This window comes from Temnothorax longispinosus, chromosome 2, assembly GCF_030848805.1.
Source record: "Temnothorax longispinosus isolate EJ_2023e chromosome 2, Tlon_JGU_v1, whole genome shotgun sequence".
Taxonomy (NCBI): Eukaryota; Metazoa; Arthropoda; class Insecta; order Hymenoptera; family Formicidae; genus Temnothorax; species Temnothorax longispinosus.
This window is the reverse complement of record NC_092359.1, coordinates 4,545,321-4,573,226: the sequence shown is the minus strand read 5'-3', so window position 1 is coordinate 4,573,226 and position 27,906 is coordinate 4,545,321. Positions and strand designations below refer to the sequence as shown.

Genomic DNA, 27,906 nt, shown 5'->3' with positions numbered 1-27,906 from the left:
AAAAAAAGTTTACGTACGCAATCATGCACGCATATTTAAACATGCATTAAGCTTATATGATACAGTGTATGTATGTCGTAAATTTGTAATAATTTCCTCTCTTCTTAACAGCAAGTTTCCCGACAAATTTACTTTCATATTATGCTATGGTATGACACGTTGCGATATTGAATGCATAATCGATTCTAGCGACCGGTAGAAAATAGACGCCAGCCGCACAACGAGGAAGTTAATATAAGTTTTTTCTTCCTCCCCGCATGACGTCCTTATTAAAGAGCTACGTCCCACTTGTCAAGCATCAACCTAGTTCTCCAAGCAGCTGCGCCCGATCGTGATCGCGCCGATATAAAATTCAGAGCCTCGCGACGTGACTTTGCTTCTTATACAGCTGAACGTGTTTTGTGCCACTTCATACTTTTCTACGTACGCAACGCCACGGAATATAGATCGAACGAACCATAAAGTCGTAGAGTACAACGTATAGATTGCACAGAGTGGATGTGGATAAATAGTTTGACACTATGCATTTGTACGTATAACTGTACGTATAACTGCATGTCGTGATATTTTTCCCGAAACATTTTCTCTTCTATAAGTTTAAATAATCATCCTTTCTGCACATCTTTTATATAATTATTGTGATTGACGTGTTATATGGTGCAGGATTTTCAAGTTCGTGGAAATTGAAATATCGAAGTACCGAAGTGTACTTTATAATGAAATATGGGTAGAACGTAGAACTTTTGGAGAAGTAATAAATCTATTAGTAGATTCTGTTGTAAATGAAATAGTAAGTACCTTTATATTACATTTTCTGTGTAGAGTAAATTGCCCTCAAAATATTTAGTATAATCTCCGTGCTGAGAAAAAGATATAATTTTATATGTATATACGCAGCTTCGTGTATTCAATATCTCGTAAGTCAGAATTTCGCTGGCAAAATTTCGTTTATGTACCTACACGAGATTTCTCGTCTGAGATTCCACCGTGCAATTTTTTACGCTTCCTAATTTCCTGCACCACGAAATAACTCAGTCATTCGAGAAAAAGAGGAGCGTTACACCACCGGTATTTTCTTCTTCGGAACAAAGCGTGGTCGTATAGCATTCTTCGGATGAAACTTAAAACAAAAAAGAAGCCACAGCGCAAATTGCGACGCGCCGAATTCACCGGAACCGACGAGAATAATGAATATTCGCGAACGTTAATAAAAATACATTTTTCAATTAAGTCGCTGTCTATCGACGTTTTACGCGAGTACATATCAAATTTTGCTGTCACACCATCGTTCTGAATTTCTGGTTTATACGAAGCAGACCGTACCTGAATTCGTTATAAAGTGAACGTGAAATTGAAATTTCATTGGGGAATTATTAATAATGTCTAGTTAATTTTCAAACCATCACTATTATAGCTGCGGTCAAACTAAATTACGGTAAGGGTTTTTCGATGAATTTGGAAACGCTTTTGATGAAAATTAACAAATTTTAGCTTAACAACAATTTAATTTCTCATTTTCTCTCTTCCTCTCTCTCTATCTGTCTCATACATTGATTCATATCCACATTACGGCTCAACGTAAAAGATCATAGAATAATATCTTTTCATCAAATTTCTGCTGAGATACAAGCAAACGTGTTTAAAGAATTTATATAGCTTTAAAACGAGCAGTGCAATATCCTTAAAGTATCCTTTATTTACCAAAGCACGGAGATTTTATGTTCAATAACGAACCGACACAATGCCTATCGTTTTAATGAAACGTCGTAGTATGTTGCCAAGGTATTCGTATTGATATAGGAATGCGCAAATGTAACTTTTAGAACAAAAGAAACTTCCAGCCGTATCGGCTATCGTGGCCGTCGCGTTCACGAGCTTTCATAAACATCACTTCTTCGTCTGGACCGAATATAGCTGTGGCTGAACTTTGTGGAAAATTCGCAGATGGCCGAAGCGATCGATTCCCCTTGTCATAATGACATATTTCTTCGATGTTTATGTGTTTCCCTTCCCGGTGTTTGCTCAGATTTATCGAAATGACAGAAATCAACACGCCAACTCGGAGATGAAACGATATTGCGTGTAACATCATAATATATCTAAAAATATGTTCAGATTTACGGTCTTATTTTAACAACGTTAATCCGTTATGCACCTATCCAGTGATGTACCTACACTTATCGTTCGTCAATTTTTTAACGTCCACTAAAATTTTGTCAACCTTGATAGACGGTAGCTTAAAATTACAAAATTGTAAAGAAAATCCACTAACATTTACAATAAACCAATATTTATTATGTAGTATTATTTACTGAGGCGCGACTAAAAAGGAACAGCAAGAAAACACGTTATCGACATGTTTGCCACGTTTTATTTTCATAAATTCAAATCAATATTGCCTATAAAGAATTGCCGATAAACGGCATTTGCAAATATATTTTAACAGCTCAAAGCCGGAAAAGAGATAATTTTAACTGCCTTTCGCAGATGTTAATTATTTAATAGCCATCATTAGATGTACTCACAGAATTATTAAATATTGGAAATCAAAGAGCTCTCGTGTATGTTTGAAGCGTCAACAACGTGATAAAATCGTGTTTTTCTCTTAATAAAATATCACATGGATCTCAAAAATTTGATTTAGTCGTCGAAGATATGTAATGTATAATATCGAGAATGAAGAAGCTGCAGCTAACGATGGCCTCTCATTGAATTTTCACTAAAAATCCTACTCCGAAATTATGGTAGAATCTATCATTAAAATTTCATCTCGTAATGAGACACTCTATATGCACGACTTTTATCTGCAAAATACGGAGAAAGAATAAACAGAAACGTTGTGCCCGATACACCGCGCGCTACTGTAGGGTTAACGCAACGACACGTGGCTGTTTGATTATTTTTATCGATTTCAAAATTTACTCATAATTGCGTCGTATATGAATAAACGTTATACAGTACGCTCTTACTTTCGTTTTAAAATTAACGACTTAAGAAAGTTTAATAAATATGTGACAAATTCTAATTCTGTTAAATACGAAACATGTCGTAATAAATTATTTTTTATAAATACATCAGTTTCGTGTATGTATTTCCTACTTTTGTAAGAATGAGGGTAAAATTACGAAGGCGCTTCCGCCCTTTCTTTTCTTTCTCTCAACTCTGTAGAATATTTCTTTTAAATATATCGTATAAGCATATAGGTATTATATAATATTTTCTGGGAAAAAAAAAAAGGTATTGAAAAGGATAATCCTGCTTTTACGATAGGCGTTCTTGCTTAATATGGACGGAACTTACGCAGAGCGGAAGCTTAAACTCATGGAAATACGCCTGCGAAAATGTGGATCTGTGAGAACAGAGAAACGGAACATCGGTTCCACTTAAATCCCACTTGATCCCGACGCTAATCCTATAGCACCAGTAAATGCCTCTGATAACTAACATCCACTCGCAGGAGCGAACAAAATAAGAGACTTCTCTCAAATCTCGTTTTTTTTTCTGAGTGACGTAAAGCTTTACGTCAGAATTGTATAGAATGTTTAATCGCGCGGTTTTACAAATAAATCTGACAGATTAAACGAATCAGTGGCGAATCGGCATTCCTGTGAAGAGACGCTCGTCCTTCAAGCGAACATTTTCGCGATTAACCGACCATGTAGACCCTCTCGGTCCAAGTAGGCCATCCTTTTTCATCATTGTCTCAACGTGACCACATTGGACAACGGCGCGTCTCGATATCGACCATCGGGAGTTTCGAAGGCAATAGGAAATTAGCACGCGATATGGGCGCGCGCGAATTAGATAATGTATCCCGCCGTCGCGTCGATTCGCAGCCCCGCTGCGGCTGCTATGCGCGATAACTCTCTTCCCGTGATTAGATTACTTAAAACTGTCGCGATTGAATCCTCATCCCGTCGACACCGACGATAAATCCGGTACGTTCGGCAGTAAGTTATAATCGAATCCCGTTATGCAATAGGAAATCGATCATCGTAAATATGCGGGTAATATCCGCGAGAAAGAGAGAGAGAGAGAGAGAGAGAGAAAGAGAGAGAGAGAGAAAGAGAGAAAGAGAGAGAGAGAGAGAGAGAGAGAGAACAAAAATGTTCCAATAATATTTCACGAACCACCTTTTTTATCATCATAAAATTTTTACCGAGTGTATACAGATGAGTGAACTATTGATTACACTTTGTTCATAAGATTTTCATTTACACAATTCTCGAATTAATGCGAAACAAATAGAAATGGTTTGTTTCCAGATATGATATAGTATCCACTGAAGTGGGCTTTTATTTCAACGCTATTCACACCATACGCGTCTAAATAGATTAATTTGGACGTGCCAGCATCCATCGCATCTTCCGATATATTCGGGCATTTACTCAATAATCACTAGGTAATGCATTTAATTAAGGAAATCTGTGAAACGGTGGTCTCTCTGATTATTACAAGTGATATAATGCGATCGTTCGATGTCCCACTAAAACCCAATATCGCATTACGCGGCGGCGCACATACGCAGTGAGTCACATATGCACACACACGCACCCACACACGCGCGAGTTCATCACTTCGCTTATATAATTCCATCCCAAAGATAACTTTAGTGTGGAACACGATTATATACACTCGACACGCACACGCACATCCACACACGCACACGCGTATATAGAAAATTGTCATGCGGAATTATGGAGAGACGGTAAAACGAAATTATTAGAGGTACGATCGGTTAGCAATAACACTCTCTTCAACCGACAAGCCTCGATCATTTTCCCATCAGTTTAAGTGCACTCGGTCGTCATTTACTTACGCGCAAACACTTCAGGTGAGACCAAACTGATTACGAGGAGAATTAGACGTCTTAATATATCGACATTTAAAGAGAGCTCGAGTATCCGTTCGCTTGGGTGACGAATCTCGATTTTATTTCAATTTAATAAGAGCTCAGGATGACAAATTTCGTTTCGATTACACTTTATTACGAACACACGATGAGATATATGTATATGTATACATATATAGCGCTCCGGATCTCACGAACCGCTTCCTTATACTTATAAATTCCGTCACAGGCTTCTAATCAATTTTTTCCCCTTAACAAAAATGCCGAGCAAGATCATCCTCATTCATCACAGTTGCCAATTTTCAAAGATAAAATATCTCTCTAACTTTACGTGGAACGTAATCTTGGAAAATCGGATTTTCCACGATCTTCTGTCATCTTCTTTCAAATGTTTTTTTTCCTCCCGCTCTTTTTCTTAGGATATCGATGCAAGCTTGAGCGCGCAAAATAATGAAAAGAAAACAGGATGTCTCATCATTTCTTGCGCCAAGCGTTTTCTCGTCCCCAGACCACGTTATTATAATTTAATTTATGCCAGCCATCGTTATTAAGCCAGATTTACGATGGAATTCTCACGGGGACACGTAGCGCGACGCCATGGTCGATGAACCTCCTATGGATACGCGCCAGTTATAAGATTTATTGCAAGTCACTGAGCGTCGAGATTCCGCTTTGCACGCTTTAAAGCGACGCTTAAATACATTTTGAGAGACACGATATAGTAATGCGCTTCCAAGTCTACGTCGGACGTCGAACGTCGTCTATATTAATAGCTTCGATTTATTACTTTGCTTCTGTCAGATAGCGCTTTCAGATGGTGCGAAAAGAGAAGAGAAACGACTGAGCTGTGCATTTAACGGTAGAATTTTACGAAATTTTTCGCGCAAGATGGATGTTTATGAATTCATTACAAAATCAATGTCCAGAAGATTTTCTTCAAAATTTAATATAGAAATGGATATGCACAATAAATATGATGCTGCGCCCGAAATTCCGTTCACGTGGAAAATTTCAGTGGTAACTTTGGCGGATCAGATTATCAGTGGATGCATTCAGGAAATTAAACTGTTGCAGCTGAGCACTAGATTGTGGGTTACCGATATGTAGAAAATCACATAAATAACAATAGGTCATACACATACCGCCGTAGGATCTATCAAAATATTTGGAATCACGGAATTCAATAATTGTAAAATAGCTTCGCTCGCATGTTATAACGTTATGACAGATACAAAAAGCGCAATGTAATTGATGACTGACAGTTAATTTGAATATTCAAATAAAGACAGCAGGAAAGAGACAGAGAAATGGAAAAAGCGAAAGAGAGAGGGAGGAATAGAGAGAAAGAGAGAAAGTAAAAAGTGAAAGAAAACGAAAAATTACTAGACGACATCACTAGCGAGCATGACATAAACTCTTTAGTAAGATTTAGTAAGACACATCATATATCGTATGCTTGCCACATCTGTTCTGATAGAAGTATGTTTCAAAATTTTACTAAATTTTCATCCAGTAAAACTTCATGTTTAGTACTTTGTCGTCGTTTTCCACGAAAAGTTTTAAAAGTCCATCAAAATAATGTTCAATACCTAAAAAAAATCGTAAAAATTTTCTTTTATCAAGGGAGTAACTAATTGATATGTATACTAATTCCTGAAAAGAGTTTTTCCCCAGAATTTTGTTTTTTGCAAATTGAAATGTGATAATGGGAAAGGAGATAAAAAGCTGGAAATGCGCAAATAAAAACTGAAAGCCCTGCTGCGGATTAAAATCGTTTATACAATTATTGCGCGTTCGTATCTTATATATTTATATACAATACGTATAGTGAATATCAGTGTATTACCCTTCTTCCTGTTTTTTCAATCGGATATAATTAAATTATCTTACGGAAAAACAACTTTGTATAAAGAACTTTGTGCAAAATTTAAAAATATAAAAAAAGCGATTGTTTTCAGTTTCAAAAAATTTTGAATTTGTACGTAAATATGTGATATAATATACATATATTTAATATAGCAATAAAAATATATATACATAAAATCTATACATATAAAAATTACGAATATTAAAATAGATTAAGATATGTAAAACTGAGCAGCGTCAACCTGTCATAAATGAAATAAATAAAATAAAGAAATAAATTAGAAATCAAACCCGTACTTCTATTTTATTTGTTTGCTCTAAACTTAAGAAAAATAATCTACAAATAATAAGTAATAAATAAATTATTTATAACTCTTCAAATAAATCGTATTTGAATATAAAATATAAATAAAATTTAAAACTAAATTTTTATTTTCTCATTTGTTATTTATCAGTTAAACAAAAACTCGTCCAGAGGATTCTGCAGAAAATAAAATAATAATTCGTTCATTACTAGCATTCACTAGCAATTCACTGGCAAAAATATCCCCAGGTTCTCAATTCTCTTTATCAAAAAACGTTTCAAATTTTATATTGTTTAAAAAGATTTCATTTAACCATCCATCCAATGTAATATGTATCGATTAACGATATTCAAGTCGTATAGCATTAGTATGGATAAGGAATGAATTGAACGTGAACTGAACGCTGACTATACGTGGCTGTAATAATAAATGCAATCTTCGACACTTTATAATATATATTCACTTTTCGTGAATACTGAATATATCATATTTCCCCTCTTATCAAACATTTTCCTTCTTCCTCTTCTTAATCTAGTTTCAGTTTGTAATTTAATTTTCAATAATGCGTTTAGATTAATGTTAAATTTGCCCAAAATCGTTCCTCTATTATTTTACATTTCGCAAATATTCATTACGAATCGCGCGCTTCGTAAGATTAATACGTATATAGCGATTCACACAATTGGGAATTCGGCGGTGTCGGGGGACGAGGCACGTGACAACGAATTGGGAGACATCGAGAATTCGCTGAATTCACGAATTTATTTCGGGACTAATATATGCTCAGTGATTGTAGATAATCCACGTACTAATTAAAGTCATCTGAAATGGCGCCAAGTGCTATTAATGATAATCCGAATCAAGTTTACGGTTAAATAAATTTTATACAGTATCACTTTTATCCACGTTAATACCAATATTGCTTTTTGCGAACAGGTCGAAAGTGAAGCCATAATTATGCAATCTTGCCCTCCCCTCTCTCTCTCTCTCTCTCTGTAATTTTGTAATGGTATTCGTATATCATTTCATCAGTAGTGGTGTATGGTCATGCTATTTACGAGTTCGTCCTCATTTGTGGTACGTATAAAATATATGTACGTGTACACGTGTGCGTGTTTGGATGGATATATTAGAAAGCTACTAAATATATAGTAAGCGAGCTTGTGCACAGGAAGTAATCTCCCGGTTTTAATCGATAATCTATCAACCGCTCGCAGTTTTTACTTCCCCCTTTCGATGTCATAATTATTATTAAAATAACCGCAGGGAGTGACGTAATTCAGCGCACATATACACCTGAGAACCGTAATCTGCGGGACCGGAGGAGATCAATGAGGGATAACCTTTAGCGCTCGCGTGTCGATACAACGCTTTTCCGCTCTGCTCTCCTCGCTCGCCTATCTCTAATGATGCTTGAACGAAAGCGTATACACGCGTACGTAATCGCGTATTCACGAGCGGCTTGGAAACGCGCGTCGTGGAAAACGCGACGCCAGGTCTCCAAGTGGATGGTTAAAGAGCGACGTGAAGAGAGCTTGATCGCATGTTCGAGGGGGTAAAACCCCGCGGAATTAATAGCTTCAAATGCGCGCGGCGGGATCAAGAAAACGAGGAGATTAAACGCGCGGGAGGATGGAGAGGTAGACCGCATTAAGTCGGATCGCATATAAAGTACGGCGCTTCGATGACATTATAGCTTGAACGCTCTCATAAAGGGAGACGACGCGCGGACCGGGCTGATCGCGTAATCAGGCTTGAGCAAAGCGCACGAGATTATATAAAATCCACACAATGGCGAGTCGCCGATCGCGAGGAGGGATAGGAGGGGGATCAATGAAAAGTAACGGAAATGCATCGACGAAGAACCAGATAACGGTAACTATCACAATGCGCTACGTCACAGAGCGCCCACGCAAATGGTCTTGTTTTATCCAAGACCACCGAGAGGAAAACGCACCAGTATCCTCTCGGCGCGTTTATATTCGTTACGCGCTGCAGTGTTCCTCTCCTTATTTTTACCGATTTAACATACGAAAGAACACGTGAAATTCGTTTATTTCAGCCGTGGGCGAGCTTAAAGTCGTCGCAATTGATGCCGACTAAAGCGGTCGCATGCCTTAAATCGGGTTATGTAATAAAATGTGAAAGCTTTTAACGAATCGTCGTACACGCAACATTGCATATGCCTCTCTTTACACTCGGTATAAAGAAACATAATAACGTGCTTTATTGTCATCTATGAAGAAAATAATACATATATGTGTAGATAGATTATTATTATTAATCTATCTAAATATGTATTATAATATAGATAAATATAATCTATATTGTAATATATATTTATATATTAAATAATATAGATTATACAGATAATATAAATAATGTAGATAAATAATATGAATAATAATATAGATATATCGTCATCTATTATAATTTATCATCTATTTTATATATATAATATATCAATTTTCGGTACACAAACGCACTTTTTTCGAACGTTCGACATAGGAATAAGTAATACTCGAGTAAATATTCATCCCCTTTCCCGGTGAATATGACGGTGACGATGCAACCGGAAACTGCTTACGCGTATCGACCGTACCGCAGAAATATGAACTTTTTATATCAAGAGACACGGTAGGCGACGAGCGTCGCGAGGAAGGCTCGGTCGCGCCTTGAAACGAATCGCAAGGATGCAAAATTAACGGTCGTCGTTTTGAAGTCGCCCGTCGGCACTGAAGCGACCATGAATCCGGAACTTCCCGGACGAGCAATAGTCGAGCTTTATCGAAAGACCCAGCCGTGCATAAAGCACAAAGCGATATTATATATATAAAGAACAAGTGTCGTCCATGCTCGTCGGCCGAGCGACTCTCGTGTTTCTGTTAAAATGCATTTAGCAAAGGAACTTTTCTAGCTCGCCTCCGACGACTCCTTTGTCGACGAGCACTCTTCCGCCGGGAAGAGAAAACCGCGACGAGCGATTTTCTCGACTGCGTGATATCTGTGATACTTGCCGACGACGCGCCCGATTATTCCGCACGGTCGTCGTTCCGTTTCGTTAACTGCGCGTGAAGTAGGTACTCGTTAACTGCGTGTGTTCGCTTTATACTTACGGTACCAAAATTATTTCGCGGCGAGCGACGATAACGCGAGGCGTTGCGTAATAGTTATTTGTGTAACAAGTGCTGTAAGTTGGAAATTGGACGTGCGGAGTGGACGCACGAGCCGGAGGCAAGTGCGATCACCCGCATGTCCAATTTTCAACTTAACACACGTGTTACACACCCTATTTTATATTACAAGTGCGTGGAAAGTGGCCCATTACGCGCGTGTCACGCAAAACATTTTTGCGATTCAAATACATTTTTAGCGATTCGACGCATCGAAATACTGAATACATATCAGTCATCGATTCGGCTTTGCGCTGTATAGAGAAACGAACAATACGATCGTTGTTGACGATATAATTAGTAAAATTCCGCTTGGATTACAACTCTATTAACTTTGTACTAATTGTACCAATTTGACCTTAATTTCAATAGAAACGCCCGTGCGCGGAGTTTACAGAAAGGATCATAGAGAATTGCATAACTCCGCAATTATTTCAATACACACAACTCATTCATGCTAACACGGGTGTTTATTAAATTTCCGTAGTTTGTCACCACTAACAGACGAGAGAAAATGTTATTTATCTCTTCTTATACTAAGCGCGAAAGATAAATGTGCCTGCTGTTTCGCGTGCACAAACATCCGTTTAAAATTTACGGTATCTTATTATGTGACGGTGCCCGATTTAAATCGACCGTGCGACCGCGAGAAGTTTAACCGACATCGGTTACTTGCACATGCAATAACTTTCAAGCTCGCCCACTTGCTCCAATAAAAGAGTTCCAGATGAAAAACAATGAAAGAATAACAAAACATGAGTTACAAGCGCCGAGTTTCGAAATGTCAGCCTGCGTTAATATAATGGTGGACGCTATACGCGTATGGTTTCGATCCGTGATGTATCACGCTCGTTCGCACGCCGGCGGTGATGTGTGCGGGCCGTGATTCATTTACTATTCTTCGTACCTGCTGAAATCGCAGTAATGATTTTCCAGCTGGGGTTACCCGCGATTGCGCATTTTTATATACACCCAGCGAAAGAGAAATGGATGCGAGACGTTCGTTTCAGCTTCGAGGATTCTACCGTGCATCCGCTTTGTACACACAAACACACACACACACGCGCGCGCACACATATATATATTATATGCATAAATATGCATAAAACGTTTGGGCCGACTGTAAAACCCTATATGGGTTACTATCCCGAGTTTGAAAAAGAAACCTTTTTTTTATTGAGGAGCTATTAAGAAAAATAAGTTATTAACGATAACTTTATAAAATTTTTCACATCTTGTATCTGTGAAATAATATATCAACTTTTATTCATAAAATATTCTCAAAAAATTCACTCCTACATAAAATATTGGACAGTACATAAGAAACACACCATTGTACATATTTTTTACACTATATGCTAATAAAAATGATAAGTTTTTTCTATAGTGTTATTTCATTCATTGCAAAATAATAATATAAGGTAAACTCGGGTAAGATGGCCATACAGGAAAGATGGCCAACCCATGTTCATTCGATGTTTCTTCATGGCGAGCTACATTGAAAGAACATAGGTTGGCCATCGTTCCTGTATGGCCATCTTACCCGAGTTTACCCTAGTATATTTATTAGTTTCAGCAACTTCTCGATTGCCATCCCGTATATTTCCTTCAAAAGCATCGCAGATGAAAATGCCACGAAATTCGTGAGAAAATTCGTAAGAAAGTTCAGTCAAAAGTTAACTCATGAATATACGTTCTAAATTCCGTATCCCTTTCAGTAGCTTTTCAATTGCAAGAATTTCCAATTTGGCAAATCACAAACGGTTCACAACCGAGAAAGTGCAACTATGTGTAAAATGAATCGACATAGCTGTGGTTAAGCAATCGTATGTTTGTGAAAGGCGCCGTTATACATCAAAGTCACTAGGAGACGACAATTTAATCACAACTTATTATTGATGTAGCTTTAAGTGTCAATAACACAAAACTTCTGCTTAAAGTGAGAAAAGGTGGATTATTTTCATCGATTGATTTCCGTAAATTTAGCGTTACGGTATTTCTAGTCGCAAACTATATACTGCCATAAAAGAAAATAATTGAAAGGAGAAGAAGAAGGATGAACTAGAGAACCAGCATCTGCAGGAGCTTTTTAAATGCTTATGCAAATCCGCATCGCGGATTTGACTGCGTACTTTCTTGTCGAGTGCTCTTTGCGAAGGATCTACTATAAGCAGCGATAAACGCCTGATGCGTTTCTATCCGATTAGGAGATGAAATACCGCGTTATACTTTTGATTAAGGAGAACCTTGATCGTCTCGAGTACTAAATTTTTCAAACAAACGCGCCTGGAATCTCTACTTCATAGTATTACAAGGTCCATTTTATATATACTCGGTCAGCTTTACGACAATAATTATTATCCAATTTTATATCTCACGCACTCGCATCTCTCATAGATGCTTGAAGCAATAGCCATAAATTTTACGCAGGAAAGGAAAAAAAACTTGCTCGCGCGAATCTAAAAGTCGCTATACGCTATGAATAAAATTCTTTTCAAGCCCACATCACACGATTAATCTCGTTAATAATTTCTATCTTCTATTCTTCCAATTTTGAATTACAACGCACATATTCGAACGGCCTTTGAAAAATTTTGCGATATTATTCGTAATAAAGGTTTTTAAAAAAGAGACATCTCGTATCGCGAACAGCGCGGAGCGATGCTATTGTCTCTGTAATGAAATTTTAGCAAGAAAAGCACGGAGGGAGAACTGCACATTTTACCACACGTGGCGGGTGTTTTTTCGACGTAATTATCAGTTGCTAAAAAATTCAACATCGTTATCGAGAAAGTGCTCTTACTCGCGCCCAATACCGTGCAACGTATTAGCGACAGTTATTGTCGTTACCAATATCATTAGACGTCAACGGGAAAAGTTTAATGTTTTAAAAGTTCCTCTAAAGCGAAACGACGAACGAAGCGCGACTTGCGCGAGCGCGCGCGTGTTGCGCTTCGCAGCTTTATTCGAATGAGAAAATGGAATTTCAAACGAGGCACTCCAAACTACTCCGGCCTTTCTGTACTTCAGCAACGCAAAGTAAGACTTACTGCTTTCGTAAGATAAGATAAAGCACGGGAATACTCCGTTATACAACACGAAATAAGCATCGCCGCAGTTTTCTCTACGATACGCGACTTAATCCCTTAGATGTAGACGCTTCTCATACATAAATTAACGTCTTAGATCTCTCTGCTTTCTCCATTCGGTTGTGGAAAACGACAAATTCCGAACCTTCACTAATGAGCTACTCAAGAAAAAATTATTATAAAGAAATTTTTTAAAAGTTAAGTATTGATTGAATCTATATAAAATAGTGCCACTCTCGTTTCGTAATCGACTTGATTTAACGAAAGGACCCGTCGGAAGTGTAAGCTTCTATCTCTTTTTCCAAGTGATTTCGTATATCAACATTTGTGTAACGCTTAATGATGTTTATGAACTTTGGATTAAATTAAGCATAGTCTGTACATTTATTCGTTGCAGCTTTCTCTCAGTACATCCAACCGGGTTAATTATCTCGGTCTACAGCGTAGGCGTCGAACTCTGGCGTTGCCCTCCGCCGCGATTACTACTTTCGAGTAGGAAAGTTCACGCCAATTGAGTGACCGATCTGCAATGGATGCAGGCGATTGATTAATTATGCACGCGACTACGCGAAAGAGACGTAAAAGAGACCTTACTTCTTTACACGAAAGCTGCGAAAGTTAGCCGTAACTCGTTAATGAACTAAAACTTTAATCATCCCGTTACCGCAAATGTTGCACAAAAAGTAATACTGATGAATAGCACGCAGAACTGTTTTGCGAAGTTCGTTATATGCGACCGACTTGTCATAAATGCGTGTTTGTTACATTTACGCCAATTATTGGCTTTATGTGAATCGTTATTTAAAATTTAATAGTAAAATATTTCAATATGTTACAGTAAAAATTATATATTGCGACAACTTTGTAGAGTTTAGCATACTTATACTCTTTTTTGAATATCTAAATATTATTACATCTTCATACCTTCTTTTATTTTAATTGCATTCTTGCGATAATATCTAATGTAATTCATATCTCAATTGATAAATTTCGTATTGTAAAATGTACTTCAATTTTAAAAACTTTTAAATTACATTCATTCTTAAAAAAAAAAAAATTTTTTTTACACACATATTTGAAAATTAATCTACCGTCTCTCAATGTGTTGAGACGTAAAATTTGTTACTTGCCGCAAAGTAACTTTTAGCAAATTATATTAAATAAATAGATATTACGGCAAGATCCAGAGGTGTTTTGATCAGAATAACATTGGCGGCGGCCTCAATTAATCATTCAATTAATCATAAAATGTCGGCCCTCCCCACAAGAGTCGTCGCCGCTCCGCGTCTTAGGGTAATAACGCAACAATTAAGGGGCGAATATACGCGCCCCGTTTCGCCGCCAGATTTCTCACCGCTTGCTTATCGGAGCCGCTCTCGTTAGTTCCACCTGCCGCGGACTTACACGTCGAGGCTCTCATTAGCTAGTCGAATGAAGGTGCGTTAACGCTCGCGGAAATCGAGGGGGTGCCCGAGGGACCCCGAGCGTGTGGCTCGGCAAGGGCGCGTTTTACGTCGGCCGCCATTTACGTGGCGTGTGGCAGGAAGACATCTAGGCGTGTAGAGGTGGCTGGCGGTGGGAAAATCCTTCGCGCGATGACGAGGACGACGACGACGACGGGCTCGCGTGCCCAGCGTCGGCGTAGTGAGACTCTCTCACCGGCGAAACACCCCTGACCCACCTGTTACTATCGGCAGTCTATCTGACCACGCGAGAAAGAAAAAGAGAGAGAGAGAGAGAGAGAGAGAGAGAAAAAGGGTAAAAAAAGCAACGGGAAATCGCGCCGCGCCTCTCGTTCCACGTACTCTCTCGTGCGTGACCTTTGTGACCACAGCGGAAAATACTTGCGACGTCGACCTGAGAGAAAATAACACGTTGTTTGTAATAACCAGCACCTTCTCTCTCTCTTTTTCTCTTCCTGCCTCCCTTTCTCGCCGTATCACCGATCATATACCTGCCACCCCGAATTTGCATACGTTTCTCCTCCCACCTCGTAATTCGCGGGCCATAAAGATGTCCGCGCCAGCTCGGGCACGAGACGCGACGCGACGCGAGCGAACCCCCATTTTCTACCTTCGCGTCGTACTCCAGTTAAGAGCACCCCCGTCAAGAACACTTCCAAGACGTTTTGCCTCACGAAAAATACATATCTTCACGATTTCGATATATTTTCATTAATATCGGGAAACAAAATACATTTCCTTCGATCATCAGACAAGTTTTGAACATCAGACGAACATCGTTTGTTTTTATCTATTTCAGAATGATTATCATTGTGTGTTTAATTTCGATGCGAGAGTATTAACAAGCATGTCGGCCGATCGCCCCATACGAGTCGTACGCGCGCCGATCGCCAAAAATCGGCCCTTCGGCGATTAATTCGTCGAGAGCGACGCGTCGCAGGTAGATCACAGAGCCCCCTCCCGCGGGAGAGAGCGAGGTGGATCCGCGAGGGACCCCCGTTGTACCTTATCACCGATTGCGTTCCTCACGGGCATGGTGTTTTCACAGCGTCGCATCGCGGCGTCGCACCGATTACCGTCGGGCTGACCGTTGGCACGGCCCGCGAGCGTCGTACTTGCGCGCGATTGCTCCACGATCCGGCGTAACGGCCGTAACGGAGGCAGGGCCCGGCGCGGCGGCGGGACACGCCACGCATATCACAGTAGAACGTGCCCGGCTCGTGTCAGACGAGCGCGCGTCCTGTTGCGCCTGGCGAGCGTACGACGGCGGCGCGGGCGGCGCGCGAGTGAGGTCGCTTCGGCCTGACCGTAACGGAGTCGCATCACTGACTGAGGCTTTCCTCCTCGTGCGCCGGGACCCTCTTCCACCCCCTAAGCTGGGGTTGCAACGCGTCGATCCTCGGGGCTGGAGCTTTCGATACGTTGGCGCCACCTTGCTGCTCGCGAAAGAAATCTCGACCATAGTCAAAGGGAGCCGCGATGATTGAGACGAGAGGACGACCCCGAGGGTCTACAAAGGATGGAAGGTTAATGCTTGAACGTAAGAGTGATTTCACGAATCGTAAAACTTTTGTTTTAGAGAGTGACCTCCCGTAGTCCCTCAAATAAAACACAACCCTAAAGTTGTTGTAACGTCTGACGCTTTTTTTTTAGACAAAGAATTATTATGTGCTCTGTCTCAAAATACTTCAGTTTCTGAGCGAATTGGTTCCGAAGATAATAAAATTATTATAGAAATCGAGAAATTTTCAAATTTTGAATGAGAAAAATGTTCAAGTACTACCAAAAGTTCCAAATATAGAATAATGGAGAATAGTATTGTAGTCATGTTTGTAAATAAAATTATTATATACTTAAGCAATTAGTTATAATCTTCATCTAAAATATTGAAATATTTCCAAAATACCTAGTGTATTATTTATAATTATAATCTTTTTTAATAGAAATTGCTTTACTTAAAGTATCTTTAGTTAAAGATAAAAAAATATTGAAATAGTTCAACAGTAAAATATTATTTACAATTATAACCCTAGAAACTATTGTATTTAAGTTATCTTTAGCTAAAAATGAAAACATGTTGGAGTATTTTCAGAGAAGAATATTATTTAGAATTATAATTTTTAAAAAATAGAAGCTATTATGTATTCAAACAAAGTTGCCTTTATCTAAATATAAGATATTGAAGTATTTCTAAAGTAGAATACTATTCGTAATTATAAATCTTCTTCAATTAAAACTATTATACTTGAGCAAAGTTATCTTCAAGTAAAGGCATAGATAAAATCAGATTTACATAGCTGCACACGTGTATTCTTCAAGCTAGCGGATAAAATCAAATTTACATAAGCTGTACACGTGTATTCTTCAAGTTATCTCATTGCATATATGTATATACATAATAATATACAGTAATATGTAACAATAATGTAACAATAATGCATGAGTCTCGTTATAATTCTAAAATATGGATCCTAAGCATCTTAAATTACATCGTATTCCCCGTCAAGTCCGTTTATATTCAGAAAAGCAACCTATTATTATGAAAATATCATAAAAGCTTCAAGGCATGGAATATTCTGGAGATAAGGTGGAACGACCGAAAATTTGATCGACATCCCGAAGAATCATCCTTATGCCTGCGCGATTCACCAATGCAGTGTATTGCAATCCAACGTGGCTTATATGCCAAAGGCACTATATGAAATTCACTTTAAACGTTCCATAATTCACGTCAGATTTGAGCACAGAATCCTATTTATAATTTTATTGCCATGTATTTTGATATATGTACATATTTTAATATATTTTAATATTGAATGTGTGTTGAATTTTTGATTTTGCAGATGTTTTTCGTGTTACGCAGTACGTAAAAATATAAACAGGATTCTATTCTGTATTCAGAATATATAGATTGTCCAAAATCGGTTAATGCACATTAAAGAAAATATTTTCAAGTATTAACTTTCAATTATAACAAACAATACGAAAAACATAATACAAGCTAATTGGAAAAATAGCTGTTCTTGATGTGTGTTTTCAAAAAAAACATTAAATTTTCCAGATATACGATATTCATTCGAAGCCATGTAATTTTTATATCGACAGCTATATAAAATACACCCGAACATCTCTATTAAAATACGTACTTTCATTTATTTTCTTTTTTCATTTTTGTAACTGTCATCACGCTCCGTATTTTCATAAAATTCATACGCAAACAACTCGCGTCAGGTCAATGCAATCTTTCTCCGTAAAGTCCAAAAATTAAAACGGTTATTATATTGTACGAACGTCCACCAAACATTCCGTGGAACCAGACCGCAGAATCGCGTATTCGAAAAAAAGCGAGCTTTTTAAGTAAAACGTAGAAAATACGAAACGCAGAAAATACAAAATGTACGATCTTGAGAAAATGTAGTGCGCGGATTAGAAAGGTTTTCATAACATAACGCGATATGATTTGTCATCGTTCTCCCCCCCCCCCGTTTACCTGTCGGATCACCTGTCTCTTATTTGCAACGGATCAAGATCAGAGACAAGGAGTTACTTGGAAGCCGTCCTCATTTGTCATACTGAAATTTGAGGTAGCGAGGTATCAGAAGCCGCAAGCGGCGCATCATTATGTGGCGTGGAGAAGAGAGAGGAAAATGTCGATCGCGAAAATGTCGATTGTTGAACTTTGAGAAAAAAAATTCACAGTTGAACTTTCTACGCTCGTAGGCGAGCGGGATTTACTCTTTAAACCGTGTACATGCATGTATTTTAAACAGATAAACGAAGATGAGAATAATTTATACATGGTAACGTCATCGCTGTTTGCTTTAGGATTATTAATTACAGCATGACTGCGCTTTTATGCGGAAAGATTATAATACAGTTTACATGCGAATCTCTCTTGGCCGAGAGGAATGTTTAAAGTCAACATATAATGCATCTAGCGGTTGAAACGTTTCTAATTCTAAACGTGGCTGTCTGACTGACATTACACATATTCGTTGAGTGAATGAGTGAGCGAGTGAGTGAGCTCCCTCCCTTTCGGTAGATAAAATTGAGAAGCAGACGGCTACCCTTGTCGTTCCAAATGTACGACGAGAATACGCACCATTGTTCGCTTTTCACACGTCAAATAGCTGATTCGCTAATTCACAATGGAACACATTTCCGACACTGTATTTCAACTAATATATTTGATTTAAATGTGCACTATAAGACTTCTTTTATTTTCAAAGAGCACGTTCAGGAGATGTACACGGCATACAAAATATTCTCTGGATGGCATTTCAATTATATCATTTAACACATAATAATGATGAAAACTTCAAAATAATTTAAAATTAATTTCGATTTTTTTATTGGTTACTGTTGCCTGTTACGGTTATCATTTGGGTACGTCCAAAATCTAAAATTTAATGTAAAGCTTTTCATGACAATATTCTATGTATGAATTTTATATGCTAAGTAATTTTATTTGCTGTATGCTATGTGAGAAACATTTAAAAAAATCAGAATGCATAAAATGTATAAAATATATATCAGAAAAAATATTATACACATAAAAAACAGCGTACAAAATTATAAACTAAATTCTATCTTGAATTCCAACGTAAAAGTTATAGGTGGGTCTAAAGGACTTTAGAAGTACAGAAAGTACAGAAAGTACAGTAATATTCGATCTAACAAGCTGCATACAAAATCTTGTACGTCTTGCGCCTTTTAATTCTGCGCTTTTCGAAAAATTCTTAAGCGTTCTTTACTTCTTGCAAATTAATGCTCGTGTCAAGTGGAATCCACTTACCTACGAATCGCGAAAGTTATAACGACAGGCCATTAAAATGATCGAACTTGTACATAACTTGACAGGACACATGTTGTCATCACGCTGATGACGTCGCTGAGACGGCATTCCCGTCTCGCGGAAGAACGGTATCGTTCATCCTGCCGCGCCTTTCAACATTTGGTTACATCCCGCACACGAATTCCCCGCTACTCAAGGTCGTCCATTATTCCGCGGACAATCGATGCGACGAAAGTCGCTGGGTATTGGACAGTCCCCCTTCGCCGTGAGAGCAGGGTATAGGAAGGTCTGGACGCCGACCGTGAAATGAGAAAACGGCGGAACTCCAGTTTTAGTTTTTAATTTTGGATGCTGCGTAGATTTCTGCGGCTATTTCCACGAGATATTTGGGTCACGTTTAGCAGAGCGACATATTCGATCTCCACACGATATCTTCATATTTATCTTCGGACTTATATACATTTATTTTAACGCAGCTGCTGAGCAACAACTTTTCGACGTAAATAAAACGTCAGCGTTCTGTAGATAAATATCTTGTGCTGTAATGCTGAATAAGCGAATTTCAGCGCACTTATGACAGCTGTATTAAGCGCAATATTATTATAGTAATGAAGGAATGGGTCTAAAGCTCGGATCTGGTAATAAAGACTTAATGCGAATTATGGAATCTATTGTCACTTTGAAACTTTTTATTCTGATATATTTTATATCAGAAAATTTATTTTCAGTTTATCATAATTGGAAAAATCTGGTAAATTATTTCTAAGCAACATTTAAAAGATGCGATATCCTTTGATGTTAAAGTAAGATTTTAATTCAATGATTATTTGAATGTTAAAGAATGTTAAAAATTCTTTTTATTTATAATTTATAAAACAACTATACAGCATGCTAAGAAACTGAGTGTTAGAATTAGTTATATATGTTTCGTAACTATGTTTAATTAAAATTTTTTTAATTTATCTACATTAATTTTAGCTAATTAAGTAGCGCTCTGCTCGCGCCAGAAAGCAATATATCGGTTCATTTATAGTAATTTCAATGTATTAATTACACTTCCGGGCGCTAACAAACAAGTCTAATTATTTTACTTCTAGCGACATATTTATCTTGCAATCGATTCGCACGTAGCCACGTACATGCATATATAATTTATAATTTAATCATTCTATTATTATTATTATTATTATTGGTATTATTATTATTATCGTTATCATGTATTATCAATTATTACTCGTCATTCGTTACTTTTATTGCTATATAATGACATTATACATAAAAAATGGTAATAGTGTATACTCCATATTCGTAAACGAGAAACTCGTTATTGACCTAAACATATAAAAGATTCCGCGAAAAAGAGTTTCGCAATATTATCGGTTGCTTCTCTATCACGAATACTATTATTTGTTCGATCACTTGTTGCTCTAAAAACGCGTCGCGACATCGGTTCAAATTGATGTTATCACCTGTAACCTGTTCGTATTCTCGATCATATCACAAGAGTTGCTGGAACGTTGCTTGAGGAACATTATCGGTTATGACGGACGATGGCAGCTCTATTTCAGTGGGGTTTACCGACTATATGTGGTGCGCAAGAACCATTCTAATTTACCGACAGACGAGCGTCCATGGTTGTACGCCATACTAAACTAAGCTCCACATTTTATAGTAACAACAATATAACAGTAATAGCAATAATAATAAATTTTGCAGCAAATAATATATCAATTCTTCAGGGTTTATTTTCTGAACTATTCCAATTCTCGAATTGCCATTTTTTTCTTCAATTATATACTCAACGCTGTTCTCTTAATTGGTCCTATGTCGACAGAGCGAGTCTTTCTCTCGCAGGTGTCGGTATTTAACATAATAATCAGTTTTTTCTTCGTATCCACTCTGTTGCTTCTCAGTATTCGTATATGAATTAAAAACAATAGTAGGGAGGTATTTCTAACGGACGTTGTCGTTAATTAGAGAATTATTTGTACCTGAGAGGCAACCTATGCGTGATAACAAACAATGCTGTCCGCTAATTCAAATTGCATTACTAATCATCCGGAGAATAACCAGCAGTATGATTTTTGAAACCGCGAGCATAACGAGCGCTCTTTGCTTAATTAAATCCCTGAGGATGCACAACGTCGCTCGTGTCCGTCCTTTGTATGTATGTAAAGCGGGGAGCACGCACTTCTGCACAACGCATAATGCGTAAGCATAAGAAAATTGATTGGTCCATATATACATATGCATAAGGAAATAGACCAATCAATTTTCTTATGCTTATACATTATGCGTTATGCAAAAGTCTGTGTTTCCCGCTTAAGGCAATATTTAAACTAATTATATTGCCTGCGGCGAATCCGTCCGAGATCAATCATTATCGAACAACAAGTTTTCACAGACAACACACGCGATGTTCCATGACTGTGCGCCACATTAACAAGCTTGTAAGCTGAGCTCGATGTCTCATTTTGTTTCTTCAACGGATTCTACGTCGAGATCCTTTTTTAGCCTAAACAATGAATTTAAGTTTTGACAACTAAAACTTCCAAATGCGATTTCTTGAGAAACACTTGCCTAAATTGAATAAAAAATAGAATTATAAATAGAATTTAAAAACCTCTTTAAAAACGATGTTCAGGTATCAATTGACTCCTAATGCTATTGAAGACATTAACGTAGCCACCCTAATCAAGGGATTAAAGCAACGTGGTTGAATTTATCATAATTACACAATTTTCTTAACAACAAAGTTGATGTGTTTTGGTATATTTCGCACAAATCAGTCGGTTACAAAAAAAGAGGGTAAAAAGTTAAAGAGGGCAAAAAGTATCGTTGATTCTCACTGTATATATATAATTACATAACAATATAAATATTCAATTATACATAATTTTCAGAAATTATTTCATTTCCGTTGTCAGATTCCTTAAGTGTCGTTGGTCTCTCAAGATTTTCATATAAATGCAAATTTTACTACGCTGCGACGTGACTGACAATTGTTTTAGTGTTTCCAAAACTTTTCTTAAATAAAAGACATAAATTCAAGTTTACGCGAGGAAATCTCGAGTCCGCGTTAAATGGGTCGAAAGATCTACAGACGAAGATGGACCAGTAGGTCTAGGACATCCCGTACATGTTCGTAGAAGCAATACAGTTTCGTCGAGAGCACCGAGTTACGATGACAAAAACGTTCGTTCAATGGAAACCTACATGCTCCAAACTTGTTCGCTGTAGAATCGGACATAACTGGGTCCTAGATAGGAAGCTTTTGACTTATGTGCAACGGTCGAACCAATTCTTCGGAATGCCATAACTTGGTAACAAACCATGCGTAATTTCTTGGCGAAAGGGAGTGAAACTCGTGTCGGACAAACAGAAACGAAAAGAATAATGCGAAGAAAACGTACCTCCTACGCGAATCCATATACTGTCGAACTTCGCGTATCAAATCCGAAATGTTTATGTCTTTTACTTCGAAAAAAAATTTCGAACAAACTAAAATAATTATTAACAGTTACGCTACATTGTACTGAAACAAATACAGTAGTATTTATGTCAAAAATATTTAAATGCCAACGTCTACAAGTAAAATGTTAATATTTCACATTTTTAGTGCAATTAATGTTAGAATGTCTACGATTCGGCAATTTGTGATTTCGATCTTTTGCGATAATGGAATTGTTTATTTGAGAAAAAAATATTTCAAAACTCTTGATAAAATCAATCAGTGAATATTCAGCATTCTGACGATTGAAATTCATAGCATTTCGAAATTGCGTACATACCGCTCTCAAAATAAACGGTTGAATAATAGTTTACAGCCGCAAACTGCAGCTCCAATTAATAATGAGAGTAAGAGATACATATTATCAGCAATGGTGTAGTGACGTCCTCTGGTTATAAATTATAAACCCGTAAAATATTATAGAGATATATTATATAAAATTGTATATACATTCGCATGCAGCACGCATGATTTTAATATGTCCGCGCGTACCGAATCTTCGTGCATAATTATGAAAAATTTTATTTTATGTGAAAAGTTTCATCTAGAAAAGTAGGACATCGAATACAGTTATGAATATATAATTTCGTCATTACTTTGCAATTATCATTGTGTTTCATAATTCTAATCTCAATTTCCTCGTAATTTATCGGCCTAAAAATATAATTTTAACTTAGAATATAAATTTCCCTGCTATTCTCTGATAAGAGGATTAAGGTTTAAAATTATTGGTAGATCTTCTTTGAAATTGCATGGCAAAGTTTTGCTTTATAAAATTTATCGAACAACAGAGAATGGGTAGAAAGAGAGAGAAAGAGAGAACGAAAGGGAAACGAGGGCTACATCTGTTGGTTCCGTCTCGCCAGGAGAATGTATATTTTCCCTCTTGATATCGGCCCGGATCCTTTACCAAGAGCAGCCCTTCGTCCCGTTTCTGATTGTTAATGATCGACCCTGCATCCGTAATAGAAGCATACTTAGCATAATGGAAATGGATCACGAATGAACGAAAATATCACACATTACGAGATCGAAAACGGAATAAATCCGATCGGAAACCATTCCGAAAAGTTTCACAATATGTACCCTGCTCGAAGCTAAGCTCGGTACTTTCAACTGAAGCCATTAAAAATAGCTACTGTCCTCATAGTAATAATAGCTGTAAAAATAGATACTTAAATAAATGTTGTTTGTTGAAAGAAACGACAGCTTCTCCATCCAATGTACGACTGTGTATATGTCGCACATGTGTGTAGATATAAGAGAAAGGAATTTTCAATATTTGCACGTATAGTAATTGTAACGCGGTATTGATCGCGTCAGTTTTCTTTCCCACGTATAAACGGGATTCTGAAAAAAGATAAAACTCGCAAACATCTATCTTCATATACACGTGTGCCCCTTGTCATTCACAAGGCTTATCGCAAATCGCAACATCGTCGGTAAATCGCTACGTCGACGCTGTCGTATCAATCGAATGCGCTTCTCTCTTGCCCTCCTGTCGCGCTGCTAATCAGGACGGGGTACGAGAAAGGACAAAGACGTAAAAAAAAAAATAGGGAGAAACAATTTATTTCCATCGTCCTGTTTTTTCCCGCCAAGAGAAACGCTATATTTACTCGGGATCCCGAGCATCTGCGTGTTTCTAGACGCGACACGTGAACTTTATCACATGGGTCTCTTCAAGGTGGGTACCGCGATTTTACAGCCAGACCACGGCGGGAATGAGAAACGGTGGTGCGCGGAGATTTATCTCGACTGCATTATCTTCTAAACACGATAAAAAAAAAGAAGGGAATAAGGGCGGAGGAACATTACGTAAAACTCTTTATCGGCGAATAATTTATCGCCTCTACAGCTGAGGCGATAATGCATGTTGTATAAAGGTGACGTTTATTTTTAAACGGCTGCGTTGACCGATTACGCGGAAGCAAAGGATTATGCGGAACCATGGATCCCTTCAAGTCAATAAGAAGTAGTCGGCCATAAAGCAGAATTAATCGCGTCACGCGAGAGCATGCGTTCGTGTCTTATCGGTGGTTAGTCACTTCGACATGCCGTCGCGGAATTGTTTACTCCGTATAAATTTAATTATAAATTTATTCTCAGAATCTCTCTCTCTCTCTCTCTCTCTCTTTCTCTCTAATAAAAAATACACATAAAGACAGATAGTCGAGAATATATTTTTTCTTTACTCGCAATATGCAAGTTTCAAACTAATTCAGTCTCGTGACTTTTAGTTAGAAAGATAAATAGAAATTTTAAAAATCGCAGATTTTTATAGCAAAGTTATCGATTTCACGTTTAATAAATTCTCGATATTTTGTAAACAAATAAAGAAATGTACAACATGTACACGATATAATTTAAAATATAAGTAATAATATATAAAATTATATTGATCAGTCTTTTTTCCTTTATTTTGTAAGTGGAAAAAATCTTAAAACTGTCACGTAGAAAAATTTCACTTCATATTGCACAAACGATAAATAATTATGTGTCTGAATTCAACGCATATTACTGACGTAAAATGCTTAGATATATGTACAGTGTGACGTAAACGACGTAATAAAACGTAGAAAATTGCGTCGAGTAATTGAACTTTTTAGCTATTTTGCGTTTTTATCCTATTAATAAATGTCTTTTACTCCACAGATCTTCAACGTAATTACTGCAGTCTACATACGCTATTATTTTAATAACTTTAAGACAAAAGTTGAATCTTTCAAAATTATTTGCACTGGTTTAAAATTAAAGAAATAGCATAAATATCTATATAATTTATTGGTTATAAGTTATCTTAAAATACTGCTGAATAAAAAACATTAAATTAATATTTAAACTCGCAAACGATCTGACCACAATTTTTAAATGTTTATAATCACAAAATTTTTTATATTATAAAATCGCGCGTCAGACACATCATGCATGCATACCAAAGTATCGATTATTATTCTTGTGAGTTATAAACGAAATAAAAAATAAAATATTTTCCATCATTTTCTCAAATACTACTACGAGAACTTCTTTTTTACTCAATATTTCAAATGTATATTTTATACATATAATCAAATATCAAATCTAAAACAATAACTATCAAAAATTTATATTACCGTGTATCATTTTGTACTTATTTTACTACCTCGGACATATATGTTATATGTTTCAAAAGATATAGGTAGAGAAAAAAACTAATAATGATTAACAAATTTATATTTAGAGCCGCAAAAGCAAATATCTTACAATCAAATTCTCACTGAAAAGATCAACTGAGAACTCGTCGAAAAATTTTAATAAATAAATCTTACAATAGTACATTTTATATTCGTGATTGTGCCACCGCGCAATACGGTCCGCATAGAAATGCTCCTCTTATTCGAGTAGGGATGTCAGTTTTGTTTTTCTTTTTTTATGATATGGTAATGTAATTTTGCGGAGAAGAACTCGTCGAGCGATAGCTATAACTACACGTACCAACAAGCAAGATATTCGCGAATGCCTCCGAGCACGTATTTTTATGCTGGCTGAGAAAATATGTACGACACTCTAACTCAAAACCGTAAAATCGGTCGAATTTTTATGTTAAACGCCAAGCGCGTTATGAGCGCGATGTACCCAGAAGCATGCTGGTGGTCGCGCAACAATTTGTAATTTCATTACTGCGCCCTTCCCATATCTTTTTCCTCCTTTCATTAGAGCACTTTGCATTCAAGTATCGAACGCGTTATTACGCGTTATACCGCGTTATTACGTATTTTGCTACATAGCGAACGATACAGCATTTCGCGGATCATTTCATGCGTATGAATAGAACACACATTTGACGTTGAACGCGGACAAGCGCGGGTCGACTTAGATTTAAAGCCATTTTGCGGCTGGTAGACAGGCAGAGTATAAAACGGTGGGATTAGATTTAGAGCCATTTTGCGGTCGGGTAGGCAGAGTATAAAACGGCGGGATGTATATCGAAAGAGGCCGGCGCGCTCGTCTTCTTTTTATTCCTTAAATATTAACGCGGTACAAAACGTAACACAATTTCTGCGTGCGTAGCTCTCCGATAAAATCGCAATTATCTGAAGAGCGCGTGTAATAATATATTCGTGTAATATAATACACAGAAAAAAAAAGAATATTCTTGATTTGAAAGTATATCTTTAATTTTAACGTATAGAAATCTTGAAATGAGATTATATTGCGTTAAATGAAGAAAACTTTCTTGAATAAAGTCATTTTACGTAATTCGAGCAAAAAAATTGAAATAAAAAGTTAAAATTCTTATAAGATTGTATATTGTTGCGTATATACGAGACATTAAACGCGTTAATTTGAGTATATAAGTTTTGATTTAATACTTCTTTTTTTTCTGTGTATCGCTGAACGTAAATAATCTACTTCGCTATCGCTATATGTATAAATGTATACATATACGGCGATTTTCTACATTTTATGGATACAAACACCCTCTCAAAATCGTCTAAAGAATGATTTAGAACGCTCGAAAATCGAGGAGAAACCCTAGTCTTCGTTGTCACGTTTGCATTACTGAATAGAATGCTGAGGAATATTACTATGGAATTTCATGATAAATAATTCAGAGTCTAGAATGCCAGTTGGATCAGAGTTTGCAAATATATCTTTATATATATGTATATATAGAAATACTGTTTCCGTTCCACCAAAACCGCGACGAATACAAGATTTACAATGAATAAAGCGCGCAGAGAGGAAGAGAAATATCGACGAAACAATAGACGTCTGCCTCAGAAAATTATAGTCAATATTTCGTATTGTTACGTCGTACCCATATCGTCGGACGGATATTGATCAGAGAAACTTTGAAATTTGTGCTTCT

At 37.1% G+C, this 27,906-nt stretch overlaps 1 protein-coding gene across 11 annotated transcripts in view; it reads right to left on the bottom strand.

The window, feature by feature from the left end:
- The window catches only part of Syt7 (Synaptotagmin 7), a 165,586-nt gene that overhangs the window by 35,847 nt on the left and 101,833 nt on the right, over positions 1–27,906 (bottom strand). For 2 of the 11 annotated variants that reach the window (XM_071771313.1, XM_071771314.1), the window contains exon 1: positions 15,754–16,087. The exons of the other annotated variants lie outside the window; for them this stretch is intronic. The gene's annotated coding sequence lies outside the window, so the exon portion shown is untranslated. Of the gene's footprint in view, positions 1–15,753; positions 16,088–27,906 lie in introns of those variants that run through there. 11 annotated transcript variants of the gene reach the window in all.